Below are 24,531 nucleotides of genomic sequence, written 5' to 3'. Positions count from 1 at the left end.
CCTCATGTCCCCACCCCACACCTGTGATGGCATCCTGCAGGCAGACCCCGCCACATGTCCTCATCCCCAACATGTGATGCAACCTGCAAGCAGGCGCCACATTTCGCCACCCCTGACCCCAAAACACATTGGACCAACATACAATCATGCAGCACATGCCAACTAAAATACCACCACATGCTGTACCCCCTGGTACACCTCAACACCCATCCATTGGTCATGTTCCCTGAGTACATGGCCCATGGCATGTGAATCCTACTAGTACACATGCATGCATGGGTCCACACACATGAACAACATTGGTGAACAGCAGGGACACACAAATGAGTCATGGAGTGAAAAATGCACTAAACCATTGAGACCAGACACCACTTATATTTCAATATCAAAAAATATATTAGAAAACATATTTCCAAGTCACACACAGCAAAAACATCAAATAACACCTGCATGAATCAAATCAAAATCAATGTGATGTAAAAAATGAAAGACTAAAAAAACATGTGGTCCATGTCCATTAACGTATGTACAAATTAAATCACATATCATGAGAAAACCATTCCTTCATGGTGAAAAAAACAGTTCAAATAAAAATCCAAATATTTACAAAGATCCAGGGTTCATGGTCCCAAAACATGTAGAAACATCCTAAAAATGCAATCCAAAAATATCTATATACAAGATGTGGAGCAAAGTCCAGGAACTCCAAATAAAAGTGAAAAAACTAATGAAACCTACTCCTAAAGAACTATATACAAAGGCAGCGGGCTAGTCCATCTCCTCACCCTGCTCTCTCATAGTCCCCGCCAGGGCATCATCGAACACTGCAACCACTTCCAGTAGGCGGGCCTCTGCTTCCCCCTCGAGGGTTACCAAGGACCTCCTGTAAAGACTGGAGGGGGGTGTCTGTACTTTCCGCTCTCTATATGGTAGAGGAGAGGCACAGAGGACCCCAGCCAAGATTCTCTATTATTGGTAAAGTAGTAGAGCAATCAAGGCCTAGCTTCTCAGGAGGGGATGCAGGCTGGTTCTTAAGTACAGTGTAGTCCCCGAACCCCCAAAAAGGAATGTCCACACACTGTATTACTGAAAAAAAAGTCTTTATATAATTAATATACAAAGGTATGTACACAATCACAATAACGCACTTTGTACTCGGAAATCAATAATGACAAATATATACAGTTCTAAAGTGGTACCACCATTGTTATCAAATCTCATTAAAGTGCATCAACTGTATGGTTAAAATGTCACACAGATCAATAACGAGGAAACCAGCAATAGAGATAGGAAGGAACGTAAGATGGTTGTAACACTAGGCAGAATACTGGCCCCTACCGATCGACACAGTTCTGTGTGGAGATCCCCCCACCTGGGCAACCTGTAAAATAAAGATATATAGCACAAGCCCAGTCCATATATTGTTCAATAGCCTTATCATCTCCTATTAATGTTTTACCCCCCCCAATGTACCTGGTGGAGTAGAGTTCTTCGAAGATGCATCGAAGGATCCTTCTTGAGTGACTCCCTTTAAAGCAGGAGCCACGGATCATCGAGAGGCGTTGAAGATGGTGAACTTGTCGTCGACGGCGGCAATGAGAAGTTCAAGGGTGCCGAGACCCCAATGTCGATCCAGGCAGTGCTCGTCAGCGACGTCCTGCGAGGATGAGGTGTGCGGGGCACCTCGGCGATGGATTCTTCAGGACCGCAAAGAGTTTCAGAAGAACTGTGGCCCAACAAGGGCGTCGAGTCGTCGAAGTCTTTGTGGCCTTCAGGTGGCGGGAAACCCACCGGCGGATTCTCCTCGGCGCATTGGTCATCCTCGACTTTCTCCGGCGGGATAAAGCGGTCGACGTTGCGGGCAAGGGAGTCCTTGGATTCAAATGTACTTAGGCAAAGGAGCGGGCGGCTCTGGTCATCGGCGGCACGGCGTCAAGTGGTCCCCACGGCTGGGCAACACAACTTTGACGGGCCTTCAGCGGTTACACAAACCTGCAAACCCTGGTCAATGGCAATAGACTTTGACAGCGGCGAAGTCTGGATGCTTTGCTTCGTTGTCCTCAGCGGTCCTGCCTCGGGTCGGCTGCCTTTCGAGGGTCTGACTTCCAGGGAGCTTTGGCGAAGGTTAGCGGTGCTCGATGGTCCCTCGGAGCACGGGAAGAGGGCACCTTACCAGGTCCTCTCTCGGATCAGTCCTTGACGAGTTCGGCAGCTTTCAGATCAGGTCGAAGCAAATGCAACAGCAAGTCTTCTTCTTTCAGCTGGGCGTCGAGGATCAGCAGTTCCAGTTACTCTTCAAGTGTAGACCCAGCTTCTGAACGCTTCTGAACAATTTCCAGTGGTGAGAGGTCCCCAGATATACTATCTTGTCTCTCATCCACACTGCTGGGTCACTCTCAGTAGCCAATCATACAGAAGGGCATTCATGCATGCAGTCAGTCAGCCAATCAGGCACACAGTGCATTCAGGCCATCCTCCTCCCTCTCAGACACTCACAACAAGGAATGTGGATTGGGACAAGTACCCAGCCATTCAACACTACACACTGCATTCAGGCCAGTTTCGGGCAAGGCTGTCTCAGTCTTTGTCTCTCATACCAGAAACCAGATAGCCATAACAAGAAGTGCATATTGGTCACATACTCCATTCACCCAGGTCCCACCTACAGGAGGTACCCGCAACATACAGTCACTGGGAAGGCTCCAGTCAGTCTGGACTGGACTTCACAACAACACCATATATGGAACTTCCACCCAACAGCCGGTCAGGGGGGAGGGACAGAGTCAGGGCTTCTCAGGTCTTTGGGAAAACAAGGTAATAGGTAATAGAAAGCAAGAGGCCACAGGCACCATCTTGTTTTCCATCAGGAATCAACTGATCCCAATGGCAGGGCCTGGGTATCTCAAAATGGAGGATACTCAGCGAACCTGTCAAATTCAGCATGGAGCTGCCACCAGCCTATACCCTGCTCTGCGGGCCACCCACAGGTGCCCAAAAACATACACTAGGGGCACAGGGTTGTATCCCCACTCATGGGTGCCGTAAGTGTATCAAACAGGTCTGTTCACCAAACCAAAAGAGAGAGAGCTGCACCACCAGGAGTCCCACTGAACTCCTGCATAGAAAATATGACAGAACACACGATAAAAAGACAGTAAAGGACAAGGATACGGAGGCCCTGTCCCTCCGATGCATTTCCAGCTTCACACCTCCGCCCGCCTCTCTGCCCGACACAGTGAATTCTCCGCCCTGGCCATGCTGAGTCATGCCTCCAGTGCCCGTTGCCACTTTGCACCTTTTGCTGGCCCAAACGCTTTAACACGGAAGACATCGTTGTTGGAAGGTCCATGTTTTCCTCCTGCACGATGGCCGATACCTGTCCCTCTGATGATGGACGTCCTGAGTCCTGTTGCCTCCTACCCTGAGCCTGCTGCTGCCACAATGACTGGTGCCTGCGCCACAAGGACAGCCTCCGGGATGATGACACCACCCGGGGCCATCGTGCACGTGCCCTGCTACTTGGTGCCTGCTCTTCCTCCATTGCCATAGCTCCTGTTGCTGTGGTGACCACATCTGCTGTTCCTCCTTCTACTCCCGACTGTGGCAGGGATGTGATCTCCACCAGACTGGCCGCCGGGGTTGGGACAGGTACACAGGGGGCCCTGGTGGTATCTGGGCCAGAAGACAGCAGGGAGGATGACTGGCGCACAGAGGAAGAGGGGGTCGCAGCAGTGGCTAGCACAAATACCAACTCTGTGACTAGGAACTGAGGTAGCCAGTTCATGAGGCGACATACCTCAATGTGATGATGTGCAAGCTCCTGAATGGAAGCCTGAACATCATCACGAATGGTGCCTGTATGCCTAGCGATACCGTCTAGCAATGGTTCCACCCTGTCATTAATTGCTCCATCCGCACGTAGTGGTAGATCCGTTTGCATGGATACATCCGCCACCTGCGGATGGGTCCAGCATGAGGCATGCCCTCAGGTGCATACTGGTGGAGTTGCAGTTCTAGGGACAGGAGCAGGCACAGGCCCCTCGATGTTGACCTGCACTGCCTCTGGCCCCTGACCCTGGACTGCACCAGTCACACCTACCTCATCATCCCCACCGAGCCCCATGTGCTGGGCTGATGTGGCCTCCTCCTCCCCCTCCACCTCCACCAACCTGGATGCCTCCCCACTGGCTTCCGCATCGGATTGCCCCTGTGTGAGCTCACCTGTCCCTCCCATTGCCGAGGAGCCCACAACCAACTTCACCCTCTTGGGCCTGCCCTTAGAAGCTGCGGCCGTTGTCGCGGATGCGGCACCAGTCTCCTCGCTCCCAGAAGATGACGGTACTTGGGAGGATGACTGGCCCTGCGTCTGTGCCTGGTGGAGGCATCCCTGCTGCCATGCTCCACAGCACCTTCTCCGCCCTCTTCTTCCTTCATCACTGTGGATAGGGAAACATAGAACACAAACATCAGGCTACTGAACATATGTGTGTATGTGTGTTTGTCACAATGCAAATGTACATCAGTGGCACTGTCAAAGGTCACAGCCATCATCACCCTCACCTACACACAGGGAAGTGCCATTCACACACATTCACAAACATGTCTGTCATTCACAACAGACATTCACATTCTTGGACAAGGCACTGACACAAGATTATAATTGTGTATTGAGCTCACACACATCATAGAATATACACATCTAATTCACACACATCACCTGACAGTCATGAGGAAGGCAATGGAGCTATCACGTCACAGTGCACTCGAGGGCAAATTGGCAGCGTGAGGCAATCACAAATCAAGAACTCAAGTAACATTCATCCCAGAGTGTTGGTCAGACACACACTCACTACTCAGACACACGCACAAGTACACCATGCATGTCCTAGATGGTGACATAAGTACCCATGTGTCACATCTCTCGCATGCCCCAGTCCAGACACAGGTATACAAACATGTGTGCGTCATTACATGCTGGTGTGTATCACACATTGCAACACAGACACCATTGAATGGACTTACATGCAGCACTGTCAAGGACATGCACACAGACATCTGTACAGGAGGCATGCCAGACATAAGGTCAAGGTGTGCACTCCAGCCACACATAAGCATGCACATGCACTATGGTGGACAAGAACACATGAACACTTACCGGTCGACTCCGGATGGAGCACCAACTCCAAGACCTGGGCGTACAGCGCTGGGTAGAAGCGCTCCAGGAACCTCATCTCATCAGTGGCCCGGCACCTCACTCGATCATCACCAGCATTGATGAGGTGCCGGTCTTTGTTGTGGGTCCTGGACTTGAAGTCTTCCCAGCACTTGTGGACATGATGGTAGTCACGGGGTGCCACCCCCTCCGTGTTGATGGCACACATGATGTCCGCCCAGATCTTCTTCCGTCCTTCATTGCCGACTCGCAATGGGCCAGTGAAGAGGGCACCAGTGAAGAGGACAGTCCTCTGCCTCTCTGCCGGGGGGTTGCCACTTGCCTCATATGGTGTTGTGTCAGACATGGCAACCACCGAGGCAGGTGTGGGTGGGCAAGGTGGTCCTGGGGCTGGGCTGTGGAGTGGTGGTATGGCAGTCGGGAGTCTTCAGGATCAGCATAGGGGGTCACAATGACAGGATCACTGGCAATGGATTCAGAGCAGGCACCAAAATGCAGGGAACGTGGGCAGCAGCACACGTGGGCAGCAGGCACACAGAGTGGGCTGGCAGCAGCAGATGGCTCGTAGGAGGCAGCTCGGGGAAGTTGGAGGCAGGTAAATTGGCTGGTAGGCAGGAGCGTGGGTCTTCTGTGTTACTCGCATGGCCAGCCGGAAACAGAGTGACTGTGCATGTGTGGAAAACAATGCATTAGTGTGGAATCAGAGAAAAGGCCCTAAGCGTGTAAGTTACGTGACACGCGTTGAACGTTGGGCATTGGCTTTCAGGATCGGGATAAAGGTGTGCGTAGGACAATATTACAATATATGAGCATTTCATGGCAGACAGACGCATGGACTTCAGAGTATTTTGGGGTCCCACACAAATTGGTCACTACTGTTCAAGTGCGTACTTCTTCTTTTGACGGGGAGTTAGCTACGCGCACACACGCTTGTAATTTTTTTTTTCTTTCTACAACGCAGGCAGTGAGTCACACACGCTTTTTTTCATACTGTGGTTGCCCCTGTGTGTCGTGTACTCCATTTTCGAGGTTAAAGTACCCTACGTGTTCCTCGTGTACACATTTTCCGTGTTGCTGGGTGCCACAGATTACTGCGGGATGTTTTTCTTCACACATGGGCTACCGGGAAGTCATGTACAAGTACATTTTTGATTTTGGGGTGCCTGAGCATTACACAACCCTTTCTTTTTTCACCAGGGTTTACATAGAGCCTTGCTGGAGCACAGTGGTATGTTTTCCATCACACATCCTGCCCCCTCACTCCAATTTCCCAGGACAATTGTTTGCTGCACCTTCCATTGCGCTACTCCATCAGTGCCATGACTTGGAGGGCAACAAGTGGGAAGGGAGGCAAAGGTGGGCGACCTGGCAGAGGTGGCCAAGGTGGCCGAGGTGGCCAAGGTGGCCGAGGTAGATGAGGTGGGCAAGGTGTCCGAGGTGTCCAGGCCCGTGCAGGGAGAGATATGCCCTCCCCCCAACACAGGGTCGGGGAGATGCAGCTGATGCTCATGACCCCAACAGCCGGGGTCACACACCAGCAGTGTCATCTGCTGTCCAGGGCAGCCAGGGTGTGGAAACTGCGGGGGCAGATACGGCTACCACCACCCAGACTCAGGGTCACCCAGCCTGGACTGTAGTGGTCGCAGCCAGGTTCAGAGTGACTGAATGGCTGATTTCTATGCCCCGAAGGCCAAAACACGTGCGTCACAAGGTCCTGTCACCGGCAAACAGGGATCCGGAGCAACAGTGTCATCTGCTGTACACACTGGCCAGGGTCAGGAAGGTGCAGGGGCAGCTGTAGCAACCACCACCCTGGCTCAGGGTCACACAGCCAGGACTGTATTGGTCCCAGCCCAGGGACAGAGTGACTCAGGGGCCAATTCCCTTGTCACTAAGGACAAGATACCTGCAAGCCGACCTTCTGTCGTTACATAGGCCAGTCCTCCATTACTCTGGCCCCTACTGACCCAAATGGAACAAGCCACTCAGGGTCTGCTCCACCTCGCAAGAAGCAAAAGCGTGCTGTAGCGGTACAGGCTCAGACCCCAGACACAGCACAGGAGTCCCACACGTCGAGACAGAGGAGTTTCTGTGATCAGGAACTGGACATGCTTGTGGGCTACATGTTGGAACACAGCTGTGACATACTGGTGCAGGCAGGGAGCACACATACGCCTACTCAGCGTACGGCCCACTGGCAGTGCCTTGCAGACTGTATTAGCACCTTGGGCTATGAGAGGCGCACAGCTGGTGATGTCTTGAAGCATTGGAATGACCTCCGACGCTGAGCAAAAGATAAGCTGGCTGCCAAGTTCACCTCTACTCTGGTGACTGGCAGTGGGTCACCACCAGAGGACGATGAACTCACTGGACATGAAGAGATCTCTAGTGATTTCATTGCAGTGGAGCAGATCCAAGGCATGGGAGACCTGCCAATGTATGAGGCAATGTCTGGTGAGTGGTGATGTGTGTGCATCCAGGCCATGTATATGTTGCTTGAGTGATGTGTTATGATTGTCTGCCCATTCAGACTACATTTACACGACTGCCATGTGTGAACCATGTAATGTTTAACTGATTGTTGTCATGCAGTTTGCATACAAATGATGTGCTACACACAGAGACAATCTTCATCACCACACGTGCTCCCTCCTTCCATGAAACTCTGTCAAGACTCTCTTGGCCGTATTCCAGGTCCAACCTGTGGCGGCGGATAGACTGTGATGATCTTCCACTCAACACTCACCTTCTATCATCACATGTCTAACGTCTCTGAGAGGTCATCCTGCCAGCTGCACCTCCTCAGATGCCTTCTTCCTTTCCTCTCCTTCCCCCAGCAGCTCACTGTCTCCAGATGAGTGGTAATTCCTATGGTGGAATACTGCAACAGGCTTTAACAGGATTTCTGTGATTCTACACTCTTCCCTCTGCAACTCAGGCAGACCTGGATTGTGTGAATATTCCTTTAGGTTTGGTGCCAGGTATCTCCGTAGGACTGTGACGATGGCACAGGCTCGCAGTGGCTACAAGTGTTCATTCCTGAACCCTGTGCATTCTCAACAAGACTCTATGGGTCGTGTGCCAGCAATTCCTTCAGCTCCTTCTCCAGTATCTACTTCCTTCTCATGGTCTTTGATCAACCCTTTCCAACTCCCTCAGGGTCAGTTGCTCCTCATGGCTTTGTGGTTATCGTCTGGGTTGAGCTGGGGCCTCCCTCTGATACAGCCTGCCTGCCTCTATGTAACTGAAGGTGTAGCTTCTCCGGGTCTGGGGGCACTTTTGATGCTTCCTCATGTGTTGTGCTTTCTGTCCTACTCTCCCCTGAAATATTCCAGGATGACGGAGAGAATTCACTTGTCACCTGCCCACACTGTGAGCTACAACACGGTCCTCTGAGCCACCATTATAACCCATGCACTTCCTCTCAGCCATCCCCCACACTTGTGGGGGTGGTTACTGTATCCCTACAACCCACTATGAACACTTTACACATGATGACTGCACTTACCCCTACACTGCCATCAGACTGCCATCAGACTGCAACATTGACATTACTGGTTACATGTTTTTATTCATAGTTGAGGCCGTTCCCCTGTACTACACTGCACCCTCACACTTGAAAACCCTGTCCTCCCCTTGCGTGATGTCAATGTGACCTAGCATTATGGAATCAGTGTGCCTGCCTTCACTGTATTACACCACCCTACCGTTGTTGCACCCTGTGACACATGTGTTTTTAAAATTGTGATTTCCATGTAATGTCATCTGACATGCATTGTACATGGCTCATGGACTGTAGTGTTCAACTTCCATCTGAGGCTGGTTGACCGTTCTGGCATGGCTATGCTGCGTGCCATCTGTGTATTGGCATCACTCATGGCATCGCTCATGTCTGTGGAAGGACTATGCCAGTCACATGCTTGTGTGTGAAGCAGGTGCTATGCGCCATGCAGTACATGTGTTATTTTGCGCTTTGAAACACATCTATGTCTGCTTTCATGCTACCCTTCACTTTCATTGACACTGCGTGCATGCCTGAGTTTGTGCCATATGTGACAAGGGAGGTTTATGTGTTGGCTGACAACATTGTGATACCTATGTGTGTGGCCTATGCTAATTACATGTGTATTCATGTCTTATTTTGATTTTGTGCAGGTGATTAGGCAATGGATGCATTGGAGGAGGACGTGGAGGAGGAGGAGATGGTGGAGGAGGAAATGTATTCTGTGCCACAACCAGTCAACCAGTGGAGGATGTGGTGTGGTAGCCCATGAAAATCTATTGGTGCTACAGACCATCTTGGCCAGTGGTGTGTCTGAGTACACCTCTGAAGAAGCCTATGCCTCTGGTGCTGAATCGGACATAGAACCCTCATTGCTGTTGCAGGTGAGTGATTCTACTGTGGGTCCTGTTCTGTCCTAAACACCTGTAGGGGGGTAGACCCCTCACACGGCCAGCCAGTGTTGGAATTTCCATCTGTGGTGGTCACGGCTGCAGGGTCACCCTTCACAGTACTGTGTCCTGTTCCTGGGGCAGCTGATCAAGGGAGGAATGCAGTCCTGCAGCCACAGGCAGCGCCAGTGCAGCAAGGGCCAGGTATCCTTGGCTCCAGCAGGTGTGGGGTCCAGCAACGCAGTGGCCATGTGCCACCCGGGAATACTGTGTGGGAGCAATCCATGTATGCTGTTGCACAACAACAGGCGGCATCATGTGAGATGTTGGCTCAGGGCATGGATTGGGTGGCCAATTCCATTTTCCCCCCAAAAGACAGATGGTGTTCCAGCAGCAGGCATTGCAGTGCACATGCCGCTCACACACGCTGGACATGTTGGCCAGCAACAGGAGCCGATGGGCTGAACTGGGGGCTCTGCGCACAGCCATAGCTGCAGAGGCTGAGGCCCACAAGGCTGCCCTGAGGGAAGAGCATACCTCCCTCAGATCTACTCTGGGTGCACTCGAGTTATCCCACAGTAGACGGGCAGAACAGCAGATAGAGCAGTTGACGCACAACATCTCTACAGAAGTACGTGCAACCCGTGAGGTCTTGCAAGCGGAGATCTGTGCATCTCGTGAGGTGGTGCATGCAGACCTCTGGACCATCATGCTGCAGAATCAAACCTATCAGGCCAGCATGCTCGCTGTCATTGAGAAGCAGACCAGGGCTATATGTGGTCAGCCTCCCTTACCACGCTATAGCTCCTAATGCTACACCAGAAGGTGACGACAGCATCGACATCTCTCCCACTCTATGCTAGCCGTGCAGGCCATGAACTCATGGAGGTTTTTTATTATTTTTTTATTCTCAACATCCATGCATGTGGGTGTTGAGGTGCACCCTGCACCTCCTCCCTACTGGGTGCCCATCCACCCCCGGTCCACCATGGCCATTTTCAAAAAAAATATTAAATTGTGTCTATCATGCATTCATGTGACAGTGTGTTGCTTTGTGTGGCATCCGAAGGCATCCACTGTGTGTTCCGGCTGGGCCCATACAGGCTTGTCTCATGTTGGTACACTCCTTGTTTGTGCCTTAGGGTCCAGACACATATGCCACTCCTGCTTCCCCTTTCCATGGGCTTGCAAGGAAGGCAGAGAGTTAAACTAACTTACACAGAGGCATTGGGCTTGCTTTAATTCTGTGGCCAGTCTGAAGTCCAACCTGTGTTTACAACCCTAGTGGGGATTCATGATTCTTTGTCCAGTGCATGGTTTGCATACATTCTTGTTCGGACATTGATAGATGTCCTATTTTCATGTTACATCTTCATGTATTTCCTTGCCTGTCTCCATTATTGTTAGCCTGCCTGTTGTATGCGTTTCCCTGCCCCCTTTAGTTCGAAGACACACACTCAAGTCAGAAGGGGTCCATGTGGTAGTTTACTCACATTGAGGCATTTGTGCTATTGTGATGGGTCACTGTCTGACATTGTCATTGTTGGGTCCTGTGTTTATGATATGTTATGCTGGACAATGGATGTTGCTGTGTACAATTTTATTTTGATGTGTGAGAGTGAGTTATTAATGACCTAGTTCCATTTATCGGCATGCTCTTTGTGAGAGTAGTGTTGTGTTGGGCATTTATTTGTCACTTTTGACATTGCGTGTCATAGCATAGTATGGCAACCGGGTGACATGAAGTTTGGGAGGGTTTAGGTGACATACCAGCATTTAGATGGGTACTTTTGCATGAGGTTGGTGGCATACTGCTTCCTCAATGTATGCCTTTTGTTCACACGAGATTGGGTTAGTTTAAGTAGTTAGGGATGCACACAATGTAGCACTTCCAAGGACACATTCTCAGGGTGGTAAGGTTGGGACAGTTGATTGTCCTTTTGTTATCAACGATTGTCACCTGTAATGTGCCAGGCCTGTGTGCACTCTGCAGGGGTTGGATTTTAGGTGAAAAATTGCACCACAAGCTGGGTACTGGCAGCCTCGCCATGTGCCCTTTCTCCTCCCATGCGCAGCAGGCTTGCATGTGGTTGGGGATTTTGGGCAACACCATGTCCACTGGTACGGCACGCTGTGTTAGAACATTGTGCAGGACACATGCTGCCACAATGATCCTGCACACTACTGGTGGTGCATATAGTAGCTGTCCACCAGAGTGATCAAGAGAGTGGAAGCCTGACTTGAGCATTCCGAATGTGCGCTCCACTATGGCCCTATTTGCAATATGGGGTGCGTTGTGTCTTACCTGGGGTGGTGTGGTGGGGTTCCATGTTGGTGTCATCATGTAGGTGCTGAGAGGGTAGGCACTGGGGAGGTGAGAATGGTTGTCATTAGCTGGCTTGTCTATTTGTCTGTATCTAACACGCATGCATGTGCTAGGCTATTCGTACTCACCAATGAGCCATGTGTTGCCATGCCCCCCTGCTTCCAGGTCCTGGTGTAGGGGTGACATTTTGAATATGAAACTATCATGGGTGGACCCTGCATAGTTAGCATATACAGAGGTAATGATTCCCTTGGCATCACATACAACCTGCACATTGATGGAATGCCAGTGCTTGCGATTGCGATAGATGTTCTCTGTGGCCCTAGGTGGACTTAGGGCCACCTGGGTGCAATCAATGGCACCAAGCACTTTGGTGAAGTGCGCCATCCCATAAAAGTCCTGGACCACGCCTGTCTTTCTGCGGGTGTTCTGGAAATGTGTATGTGCCTCCGAACAGTCATGATTGCCAACACCTGGTGTAGGCAGCTTGACTGCGTGGGCTGTGAAACACCACCAACTATGGCAGTTGTCCGCTGAAATGACCCAGTGGCCAAAAAATGCAGTACATTGAGCACCTTTTCCAAGGGGATCAGTGCTTGGGAGCACAGGGTGGGTGATTTAAGGTCATCCTCCCACTGAGTGATCAGGTCTATGAGGTGGAAACCTATACCTGCCATAGACCTGGTCATCAGGCATCCCAAAAAGGCTGGTCCTTGGTAAAACAAAATGTGGGCCCTGGCTAAATGCCTCGTCCTCCTGCAGTGTCCCACGGTCAATGCTGCGAAAAATGGTACATTCATAGTAGCTGTGTACGCGCATTTATTTTTCACGTGCTCTTTTATGCATTATTTTTGGTGCGCAGAGACGCTTACGCCAGCTTTCGCCAGCGTTCGCATGGCGGACGTTTTTCTGGGTTTGCACATCTTTTGCTGCGCCTGTGAGACCTGTTTGATTTCATGAATATGTGTTGTTAGCGCGCGTGTGGGCGTTGCAAGTATTTTACTGTGGTACTTCCCATGTAATGGCCAAATTTACACTTATTGTTACCCATTCCATGTGTGCCACCCCTTTTTAGGTGGCTGCGCTAGGCGGTATGCATCTTCGCTGGGCGTCTCGCTCAAGGCGTTTACGCTGTTGCTGTGACGTTTTGAGCCCATGCCGATTCCGAGCACGTCTCAGATAAGCCACGCGCATATCTTCCATTAATTGGTAAACGTGCACTTACGCACGTTTTCGCGTGCAAGTTCCCCTTTTTTCCATGAATCAGGCCCTATAATGTTTTGAGGAAAACAGTGGTTGTTTGTTATAATGGTGTGATTTAGTCCATAGGTATGAAGGTTGTGTGGCTGTAATGGAAAATGGGTGAGGATGTGTAATGTGTGATAGTGATTTGAAATGCAGTGAGTGTGAAACTTGTTGGGTTGGAATTAGGAGGTATAGAATAGTAAGGAAATAAAAATGTTGTGTAGAAGTTGATGAGAGATGGATGTGTTGCGCCACAAAGGAATGGGTGGTGTATTGAATAAGAGCAATGTTTCCATGGGAATAGAAATAGTGTGAATGTTGCAATATAAGGAGTAAGAGTGAAATAAATGTTGTTTAATCGAAAATAATACTCTAGGCTAATATATTGTGAAAGTACATTGTTACAATTAGAGAGATAAACATCCCATATTTATGTACTTACTTTGAAGGATGTGAAGAGTGTTATTTTTTGGTAGCTGTCTTCTTTTTTCCTGTAATTATAAAAGAGAGTTAGTGGGTATATGTGGTAAGTTACTTTTAGTAAGCGGTTGTTATTTATGAAGGTAGGAGGAGTTGTTGGGAATAATAATTAATAAAGTTGTGTTATGGGTGGTGTAGTAAAGTATTTTAACCATGTTATTAGAACAATTGGAGTATGAGTATTGCTGTCTGGGACATTAAAAGGAACAGAAAACATGGGTGTGAAAAAAGATGCAAATCTAGGTTATTTGTGTGCTGGTGATTTTAATAAAAGAATTGCTGTGTTTGTGGTGAAATGTATTTGTAAAGTGTTACAGTGTTTTTAAAGAATAGGGAAACTGTGGCCTAGTCGTAATCCAATGGCGGATTGTTGTTGCAGCAGTGTTTGGTGTTTTATGTTAGAGGTTGGGAAAGAACAGTATTTTAAATGTAAGGTAAAGTGTTGTATATAGTAACTTTGACAGTATACACATATCCGTAAGTAGGTGGAGAATGGTGGCAGTATATGGGATGTAATCAGAGAGGTTGGAAATTGTGACATTCATAAGGAATGAAAAATGTATATGCTGAGGGTTTAAAAATGTTTCTATTTAGGAGCATTTGCATGAAAGTAAAAAAATGTATATGTGCATTTATAGCAGCACTGTGTGGAACTTTTTTTGAACGAAAAACAAGTTCATTTATTTTAATTCCCCCACCCCCATGCCTGGAATTTTCCAGGTGTCCATAGACCTTGGTGCTGTCTGCAGACTGAGCAGGCGGGAAAAGGTCCTGTGATATTTATTCTTAGTTCTATTTTTTAACTGTGAAAGATGGCTCCTAATGGATCCTTTTTTTGTGTTTTTTTGATATTGTACTTTTTTGACCTTTTTGTTTTTTACAGGAGAGGCATGGTAAGGTGGGGAAGGGAAGGGACACCAACCACAGATAGAGAGGGGCAGGTGGAGAGCAGGAGATGTTGGGCGGGCCTTAAATTTAATGTAGGTGGCAGTGTTTCTTATGCTCCTTGACCACGGCCTCAAAAGCACTACGAAACTGCTCTCCCCTACAGGTTGGTGTGTCACAGTACATAGTACTGTTAACCTCGAAATGCAATGGTCAACAGGGTTCTGTATGGCCTGTGAGATGACCAACGGTATCCTCTGCCCCACAGGGGTAGTCTGTGTGGGGGCAGGAGTGGTTGTGGAAGATGGCATAGAGCTCGTCAAACTACTTCTCCCTGAGAAAGCAACAGCCTTTCTAGTAACACCCAGGTGGTTGGATCTGGTTTGGCGTTGGATGGAGTAGGTCCCGTAGGAGTACAGCCTAGGTTTTCCTGTGACTGAGTAGTGCATCTTACCTTGGCTGCCCAAGCCTTCAGAACACCCCCAACAGTGGTGAAAAACCATGACACCCATGACTCACTTTGGGCGCTGGAAGTAGGCACTTCCTCTACCTCATCTTGCTCTTCTTCTTCATCTTCTGCATCTCTGTGCCTGTTCTCCTGTCCAGGCCCTCCAGGAGGTTGTTGTGGTGGTGGTGCCTGGGCAGGAGGGATGGCCATGAGTGATGTCATTGATGCTGGTTTCAGTTGGTTTGCCAAACCAGGTCCTCTAAGATGCTCTCTCCTGAAGTGGTAGATTGAGAATGACTAAAAGTAATGGGTGGGTCCCTTCAGAGGAATGTCCGCAGATGGTGCAGCTGCCCGCAGACTACCGAGTCAAAAATAGGTCTTGGAAAGTTGCAATAAATTGACAGATCAACTAAGCATGAGTATAAGAGTTCTGCAAGGCTAAACATTCAACTTGAAACATCCTATATTGGCTGAAAATGCAGTTTCAAACTGTTCGCAGTCATGGACACCATCCACAGACAGGCCGTCATGCCGCACGGGGCACTCACATGATGACATCCAGGGACAGCGGCAGGTATCTGCGGACATCCATTGAGTGGGAGTCACAGGGCGCATGTTCATGGATGTCAGCATATGGGCATGCTTTCAGCTGACTAATTACATGTGCGCCATGTAGGAACGGACATGTCTAGACACGGTGCGATGTCTGCAAACAGCCAGTATAGTAAATGGACATCCTGAACAGCCCAATAGTCTGCGGACTATTAATTGGGGTTAAAAAAAAAAGAAATTGACTGAATAATGTACAAGATATGTATAGTATACAAAATAAATGTATTTATGAAAGGGATGAAGTATTAGAATGGGAAACATAAATGGGAGAATTTGGAATTTCTATACAATGATCATCTGGGGAGGGAGAGAAAGAGGGAGGGTTCATCAGAGCGTCATTCATTTTTATTTTGGGAATTTGATGGGGGTGAATGGTGGGGGCAAGGCGGACAGGTACAAGAAGGACAGTGATAATCAACATTTCTAATAACATGATTTTTTATATAATTTAAAAGTTCCTTAAAGTCATAACTAAGTTTATCCTATTTTGTAGACAAGATCAGGATTTCATTATGTACATTTGGGGATAGAGATTATCTTTGCGATTCTTGGGTTTCTCCATAATTATATTGAGGTGTTCTTTCTGCATGTAAAGTATGTTCAATAAGAAAAGAATAAATTATTACTTCACGGAGCTCTGTATAAATTACATTATTTGTTTATATTGAAAGATGTGTTGGTTACCATTAGAGAGGTCATCATCACTAATTTCTTCTTTTGGGAAGTTGTCTTCCAACCATTCAAGTGTGTTTGCCATTTCTGTTCAAATAAAAGAATCATGATATTTGCTTATAAGAAATGTTTATATAATGAATGGTAATAATAGAGAAATAAATACTGTGTACTTACTAGTTGGTAAGAGGTTGTTTTGGAATGAGTGTCTGGTGTATCTGTGTCTGTACCGAAGCGATGATATGAGGTTCACAGTTATGGTTTGTGTTTGATGCATTCCATTATATTGTGTGCTAAGTGAAAAAATGATGTGTACATATTCAAATGATGAATTGTACAAAATGGTATATTTGGGTGTAGTAAATATAAGGGATGTTGTTTTATGTATATGTGTTTGTTGGTTGAAGGGTACAACCTTTTCTGTTGTCCCCTGTGCTTTTGGGTTTTGTGAATGCTTCCTAATGCCCGCAGACAATCGCACTGTCCACGGACTCTGGAGCACCTACATTATGGGTGAGTGTGGATTTTTATGTGTAATTGTTGACGAGGAGAGGAAATTACTGACGGGCCCATTGGTCAGTACTCACCCTCGAAAACTAGTAATACAAGATAGCTGCACTGTGCGAGGACAGAGTGCAGGATTCACATACTCCAGCAAGGTTCAATAATCAGGACTCAGTAAATTGGCAAAGGGAAGTCCATTTAATGATACATACATCAGCTTATGGAAATCAGCAGCATCCCGAACACCTACCTTACCCTGACTTCCCCGAACTTTAGTCAAACAGCCTCTTTTATGGGCAAAATCCGTCATCATTCACGTCTAATTCTACAAAAAATCATCATGAAATACAATTGGTTGGGAAAGGTAACTTAAGTATAGGTGTTATAGATGTATATGGAAATAACGCAAGTGGATTGGATAACTCTTATCGGGTGGGCGTCTACGCCCTTCCCTCTACAACACATGTGATTGACGTCACTACAAGTACGACGTCTCATTGTTTACAGTGTCTATAGGACCCTAGATTGCATGGTCCCTTGTGATTGGGCAAGTTACACCCCTAAACATAAATCCCCATTTTAATTAGCAGCATGCAGAGTAGACACCCAGGTGCCTAGTGTCCCAAGATTCACCCTTCCTCCCTTCCATCAATCAGTGTGTTAGGGCTATGTGTCAATTAGTTGGCTGGGTTTGGCCTTGGATCTGTAGTCTCTTATCAGGAACAGTTATGGCACCCTCTGGTTCTGGATGACATCAGGCGGTGGTACATCTTTGCGCCTGTCTGGTCACGTGCAGGTCCACCGTGAACCTGCTTCAGTTTCCAACCTTTTGTGCATTTAATTTTGTGTGTGCTTGGCCACCTGCATGGGCCTCTCTTATCTTGACATTCACGGGCGGGCTGGTATTCTCTGTAGTTGGAGTCTCGTGAGCTCATGCTCACCTCCCCTTCTCTGGCTGACCTCGATCTCCCCGGCATAAGCCTCTCTGTGTTGAATTTCGATTCTGCTCCTTCTCTGGTCTTTGCTGGGTTTCTAAACTCGGCCTGTCAGGCCTTTGGCCGCCTGGGTACATTTCTGCTTTCACAAAATGGAGTTGCACGTGTACATTGTTCAGTATTGAGGTAGATATATGGTTGGCGCTTGCCGCTCTACTCTTCTACTAGGCATTACAAGCAGTATCGATTTCTTAGCCTCTTGCATTTCAAGCTTATTTACACACATTCAACAGGGCGGTTGCTTCCATCTTGTTTTATGGCACCATTCTCTTACGTTTTAACAGTGTCTCTCCCCTGCATTCATTGACATTATCCTTGCAGTTACTAGTACTGCCATTTGTGCGTTCAGTAGCCAATTCTGTTTGTTCTCTGGGCTGCTCGGGCCCTTGGTTTATTTTCATTGGCCTTCCATTAAGGCTATAGGGGTCTCCTCGTGGACCGTGTGCAGGTATTCCTCATTTCGTATCAGTGGCTGGTATGGCTGTCTGATAGGGTATCGTACTGCCCAGGGTTGTCGCGTTATGGCTGCTTCAACCGGTATTGATCTCCTTACGTACAAGGGGCAAAGTCCCAGTGAGGCTCTCTGTTGGTTCATTTGCTCCACATACGTCACGTACCACGGCGAGTTCCTTACTGGCAACTCGCTATGGGGGCAGTGGTGCAGGTCATATCTGGGACCTCTTCTACATAATCATTCAACATATGTATTTGCTTATTTATATTTATTTTATTGAGCATTTGTAAGATGCAATATACAACAGAATTGTGTTTCAAAGCCCCACAAGACTAAATGGGAAGGGAACGGGGAAAATAATAACATTGGCAAAAACAGTAAACATACAGTCACAGTCCTACAAGGCCTTGTGGCATTCAAATGTGCAAGTGCATTGAGAAGTGCAGGGGATGGGAATTTGTAGCAATTTAAGGGGGGTCTGGTAAAAATCTATGAAATTCAATGAACAACTTTGTTAAAGGGACTTTATGGTTAGGTTGCACTTGTAAAAACCTATGAAAGTCAGCGTTAAAGGGATGAATTTTAACTAATGTCAATTACAATTCAATACTTACTACACACTTGTGTTAGTACAAACAATACATATGAAGAGCCACAAAGCATAGAAATCTGAGGAATGTGCAGGGAAACTCCAGTAAGGAGGAAAGATTCAACATCAGCAGGAAATGACAATAATGTCAGCGTTCATCATCATGTATACAAATCAATTGTGTGTTTGAGGTGATTATTCCCCCATGAATGAGCACAATGAGTGGAGGCAAGTACCTAAGGAAAGTACCATAACAATATAGGTTAACATCTAGATATATAACACCTTTTGAATTTTAACATTCTCAATGTCACTGAACACAAACAACTGGCCTACATATGTCAGTGAACAAAAACAAGTGCCCCAGATGTGTGATGTCATCAGTGACATTTGTGATGTCAATTGTGATATCCTGGGTGTTAGTCTTAGCAGTGCACGATGGTGGCATGAGTTGCTTAGCTTACCATAACTGGCAAATTGCAAGGGTTTTTTCGGTTTTACTTGTAACCATAACTTCCCTTTAACAACGTTTTTTCATTGAATTTCATAGGTTTTTATTAGTGCAACTTAACCATAATGTCCCTTTAACAAAGTGTTTTCACTGAATATATATATATATATATATATATATATATATATATATATATATTTATGAAAATCCATTTTAGCCGAGTCACAAACTCCACAGTGCCCCTAGTAGCCATCGTTGAAGTTCACCTCCAGTTCTGAGCCACAACAGCAAGGCATTATGGTTATGAAAATTGGCCTGAATGAAAACCTTTTCTCCAGGAAATTGCCTTTATCTAAGAGGGCAGTATAGTCCTGACAGCCTTGTGGGTGGAGCATTTGGCCATGTTTTCACAACACCAAGAAAGTTATGGTGGGTTTAAAGAGGTTTGATATTACATGGCCTGTGGTAGCGGCCTGTAGTTATGGTTAAGTTGCTCAACTCATATAAAGAGACTTTTTGGGTGGCTCATAACTTTGCCCCCCCCTTGACGAATCCTCACCAAACTTTTCAAAACAAGTATATGGCCTCCTCGAAATGATTCTGCAATGTCTGGAGCAGTTTTGTCAAGGGGGAGAAAGTTATAGAGAGGGTCCCAACATTTTTGAAATCCTCATAGACTGAATGGACAAAAATGTTTGCTCGCACCTACAGCCCAAACCATCGGACTGATTTTCACCAAATTTGCACCAGAAGCGGTGGCTTGGTCCCAAAGGCGTTCTTTTTAAAATGTGGTTTAAATCCATGCAGTAGTTTTTAAAAGAATTGTCAAAATGTAGGTAAAAATTAATTAGTGATATCTATGTCTGGTTGGCAGACTCATTTCCTGATTCAGAGTCTGCAGGCACCTCTGGGCCAAACAGGGAGCAGCTCAATATCCGCAGATACAAAAAAGCACGCTGATTGGATGTTCATTAGTGAGCAAAACGTCTAGACATTACATTTAGGGTTATTTTGTGGCTGAAAGAGGGCCTGGCAGGGGTGGGGTAGTAGGAAAAAGTTGACAGGGAGCTGTTTGTATAGGTAAAAAAAGGTGGACGTCATAGGGAATGAGCGGTTTATGATTTAATTCTATTGTGGTGGTTGTGGCAAGTGTAGGTAGAAGGACTGCCCTCTGCTAGGGTGCCCGCAGACACCACAGACGTCCGTGGACTCACGCATGCTATCTGGGTCCTTTAAGGGTGCCAGGCCTGGAAAGTGGATTGCATTGACCGCGGACAGTCGTGGATGACCACGGACATTGGGGGATTAGCCAATCAGGTTCTGTGGATGTGAAGTACAAGAAGAGAGGGTAGCAGGCGTTTTCTTTGTTGCATGCAGTGAAGATGTCTGGAGCTATGGCTATGAAGAAGCAGAGTGTGTGGATGGTGGGAGATTCTTGGATGCATCATTGAAGGGTTGCACTGAATATTGTGGCATCTCTGCTACTATTGGATTGGAAGAAGTGGAAGTTTCTGGGTATGCAGTTTGTGGGTTAAACTGGGTGACCTTATTACCATTCTGTGAGAGTATGGCTCACTTTACATGTCTAGATATTATTATTGTGCATTGTGGAGGCACCAGTTTGGGCTATATAACTCTAGTATCTTTGTAGCCTTCCATGAAGTGTCCACCTGTCCCTCCGTATTTGTGGTTGGTACCCCGTCTCTCCCTTCTGTCCCCTCTGTCCCCCACCTTACCTCCTCACCGCTCTGACAAAAACAACAAAATCCATAAAACGTAAAATCCAGAAAAACAAAAAAATGTTCAATTTGGAACCACCATTTGCAGTTAAGAAAGAGAAGAAAAAAAAAATCAGAGAACATTTTTCAGTCTGTAATGTCCACAGACACTATTATAGTCAGCGTACGCCTACAAAATTCCATGGGCGGGGCTGGGGAATTAAAATCAATTAACGTGTTTTACATTAAACATGGTGACTAATAGAATAACATTTTTTTTCTTTCTCGCTTTTACATTTTTTGGGATTATTTGTTTTATATGCTGAAGTAACTCATTTTCTACTGAACGTCATGATGTTTTATAACTTTCCTAAAAAGTGCTTCTATTTTTTTCTGTTTTTTTTCAAATACTTCAACACATATTGTATATGTTCGCAGAAACTGTTTCAATGCATTTTCAACATTTTCAAGAAAAATCGGATTGCCAATGTCTGTCAAATGCACTCCATCTCTTTGGCACCATCAAACTTGATATTTTCATTGTGAAAATATGTCATTCCATCATCCTTCAAAAAAGCACATACAGCTTTCTTTGCATTGCGCCTTGCTTTCTCAAATTGTGAATAAAATAACTTAGAACACTTCCACATTTGTCTTTGAGCTATAGGAGACAAAACAATCTTCTAATGCTAGGGCAGTTCCATCAACTATAGAAATGTATCTGGCATTGCAAACTGTAATGAAATTCCAGTAACATAGCCCAAACTATTGCCACCACAGTCAACTACGATGATGTCCGGATGCTTCAAAGTAACCTTACTCTAACAAAATGGGAACAATTCTGGCCACATAATTCCTAGAACTCCAAACCAGAAAACTTCAAATTCTTGAAATCCAAGATTCCCAGGTAATCCACACTGCTCAAGGTAAACGCCCACCAACCAGATACTATGTTTGTGCAAAGCCATAGCCGTCTTCACTGCACACAACAAATATAACTCTTGCTGCCCAGTCTTCCTGTAAACCAACCCCACAAAACCAGTTTCCTTTCCAAGCCTGACATCCTTAAAATACCCGGTTGCCACGTGCAGTGTCCACAGACGGCATCACCATTTGAAGGGGTTGAGGAGGTTTAAACTCAATTTGAATCATTCATTCTGCAATGGAGGCTCTTAAAAGAGCCTTTTTGTTTTTGGGGGTTTTCATTTTTTTTTCTTTTTCTCATTTTAATCTCCTATGCCTAATAGCAAATGCTTTAGTATGCACTCCAGAACTTCCCTTTTAACTTGTTCACATGAACTTTTTCAATGCAACGTCAGTCAAATGCACTCCAATGCTCCAAAAAAGTATTTACACCATCCAACTTGCTATTTTTATTGTCAAAAGATGGCATCCCTAAACCATTTAAATAAGCACATACACCTTTATTGACATGGTGCCTATCTTCTTCCAATTGTGGACTAAAACAAATGTGGACATTGCCATATTTGCCATGTTAAGAACAAATAATCTTCACAGCTGGAAACAGTTCCATTAAGCTTCTGAACATGGACAGAGGAAGATGTTGGGCAGCCCTTAAATATAAGATATGGGGCAGTGTTTCTCGTGCTCCTTGACCGTGGCTTTGAGCGTACATTGAAACTGCTCCCCCCAGCAGAGCGATGTGTGGTAGTAGACAGAGAGAACTTTCACCCTCAAAAGCTAAGGATCAACAGCCTCCTGTCTGACCTGTGAGGCTGCTGGCGGGATCCTCTGCCCTACAGGAGTAGCCTGTGTGGTGGCAGGAGTGGTTGAAGAATATGGGGTAGAGGACGTTAACTGCTTCTCCATGAGAAAGGAACAGACTTTCTCAGAGCAGGCGAGTGGTTGGATCTGTTGTGGCGGCACCTGAAGGTGGTCCTGAGAAGTACTGCCCAGGTTGTCTGTGACTAAGTACGACCCCACACTCAATGCATTTCACATAGACAGCCCAAGCCTTCGGTACGCTCCCAACGGGGGTGAAAACTGCCACACCTATGATTCTGTCCATGCGCTGGAGGTAGGCACTTCCTCTACCTCCTCTTTCTGTTCCTCATCATCCACCTCCACATCACTGCACCTGTTGCCTTGTTTAGGCCCTCCATTTGGTGGTTGTGGTGGTGTTTGCCCCAGGGAAGGAGGAATGGCCGTGAGAAATGCCTTTCTTAAACCTCTGTAATTCTCCTGGAAGTATCTCTCCTCAAAGATGCTCTCTCCTGGTGTGCACGATTAAGAATGACTAAAAGTAATGGGTGGGTCCCTTTATAGGAACTGTCCATGGACTGTGTGACCGTCCGTGGACAACTGAAATGAAAAAAGGCCTTGGAAAGTTGTAAAAATTTGACAGATCAAGTAAGGTCTAGAAGCTCTGGAAGGGTAAACTTTCAACTTGAAACTTCTGAGATTTGCGGGAAATGCAGTTTCAAACCGTCTGTGGTGATGGACACTGTGGACACCCTGTAAAACCGCGCAGGTGTGGTCACATGATGTCATCTGGGAATGTCTGCTTTGACGGCAGGTGTTCACAGAACCCATTGAGCAGCATACGCTGGGTGCCTGCATATGAATGTCTGTAAATGGGCACGCTGTCCGCAGACTAATTAAAAATGCTTCATGTCAGAGCAGACATGTGTGCACAATGCTATGTCTGCGGACACCCTATTTTGTAAATTGACCCCCAATAGTCGTCCAGTCCATGGACTATTAATTGGGGTATAAAAAAAGGAATTCATCACAGAATAATATAGAAGCTATTTATTGTATAAAAAATAAATGTATTTATCAAAGTGGTGGGGTATGTAAGGATATTTGGCGTGTTACAGCACAGAGTACAGCACTACTGCACAGGTAGCATTCTTATGCAGCACCACTACATGGGTGTGGTGCATTGCTATATGTGTTGCCAGAGTAACATGGACATATAAGTAAAGACAGGCTATTCAGTCAAAAAACGATTTTTACATATAAGATGCAAATCCATTTTTACAGTTAAAAGCACACACCTGCACATTCAAAATGCACACTATTTTTCACCTGAAATGCCTATGTTGCAAGAGACACATTTGAAAATTAATAACTAACCTTATTAACAACTAACCTGACTAATAAAACTTCATTTAACATAACCCACTAATAAAAATGTGTCTCCAATGCAGAATTAGGCCTACTATGAAAGTGAACTTTTAAACGCGCATTCATTTTTTTTCTCTGCTGCTCTGTCCACATAACTACAGGAAGCAAGGAAGGAACAGGAAATCAGTTTGTTACAATTGCCACTGTAGAAGTGAGCCATTGTGTAGTGAGGGAGGAGATGACATGATTGATTCTGATTGGAGCAGCGTCATAGCAAGTATCATGCTAGAGGCTGTGATTAGAACTTTGCGGGAGAAGCTTGAGAAGAGGGGGAAGGCAGGCGACATCTGGCAGAACTGGCAGAAGGATCTCTTTCCTGGCTGGGGCATTCCTGCTGCAAAAGCTGAGAGTTCCAGGCAATAACCCCGGTTTGAGAACGGCAGACGCTTGTTCTCACTGGGGTTGATCTTCAAGGGAGCCAAATTCAGAAAGAGAAT

General features: G+C 46.6%; 1 protein-coding gene across 1 annotated transcript in view; it reads right to left on the bottom strand.

Annotated features, from left to right (window-relative positions):
- The window catches only part of STPG2 (sperm tail PG-rich repeat containing 2), a 2,646,564-nt gene that overhangs the window by 630,646 nt on the left and 1,991,387 nt on the right, over positions 1 to 24,531 (bottom strand). The gene's annotated exons all lie outside the window — the stretch shown is intronic.

This window comes from Ambystoma mexicanum, chromosome 6q (assembly GCF_040938575.1).
Source record: "Ambystoma mexicanum isolate Mex_15411 chromosome 6q, UKY_AmexF1_1, whole genome shotgun sequence".
Classification (NCBI taxonomy): Eukaryota; Metazoa; Chordata; class Amphibia; order Caudata; family Ambystomatidae; genus Ambystoma; species Ambystoma mexicanum.
The sequence above is the reverse complement of the archived record's forward strand: the minus strand, read 5'-3'. Positions and strand labels throughout refer to the sequence as shown.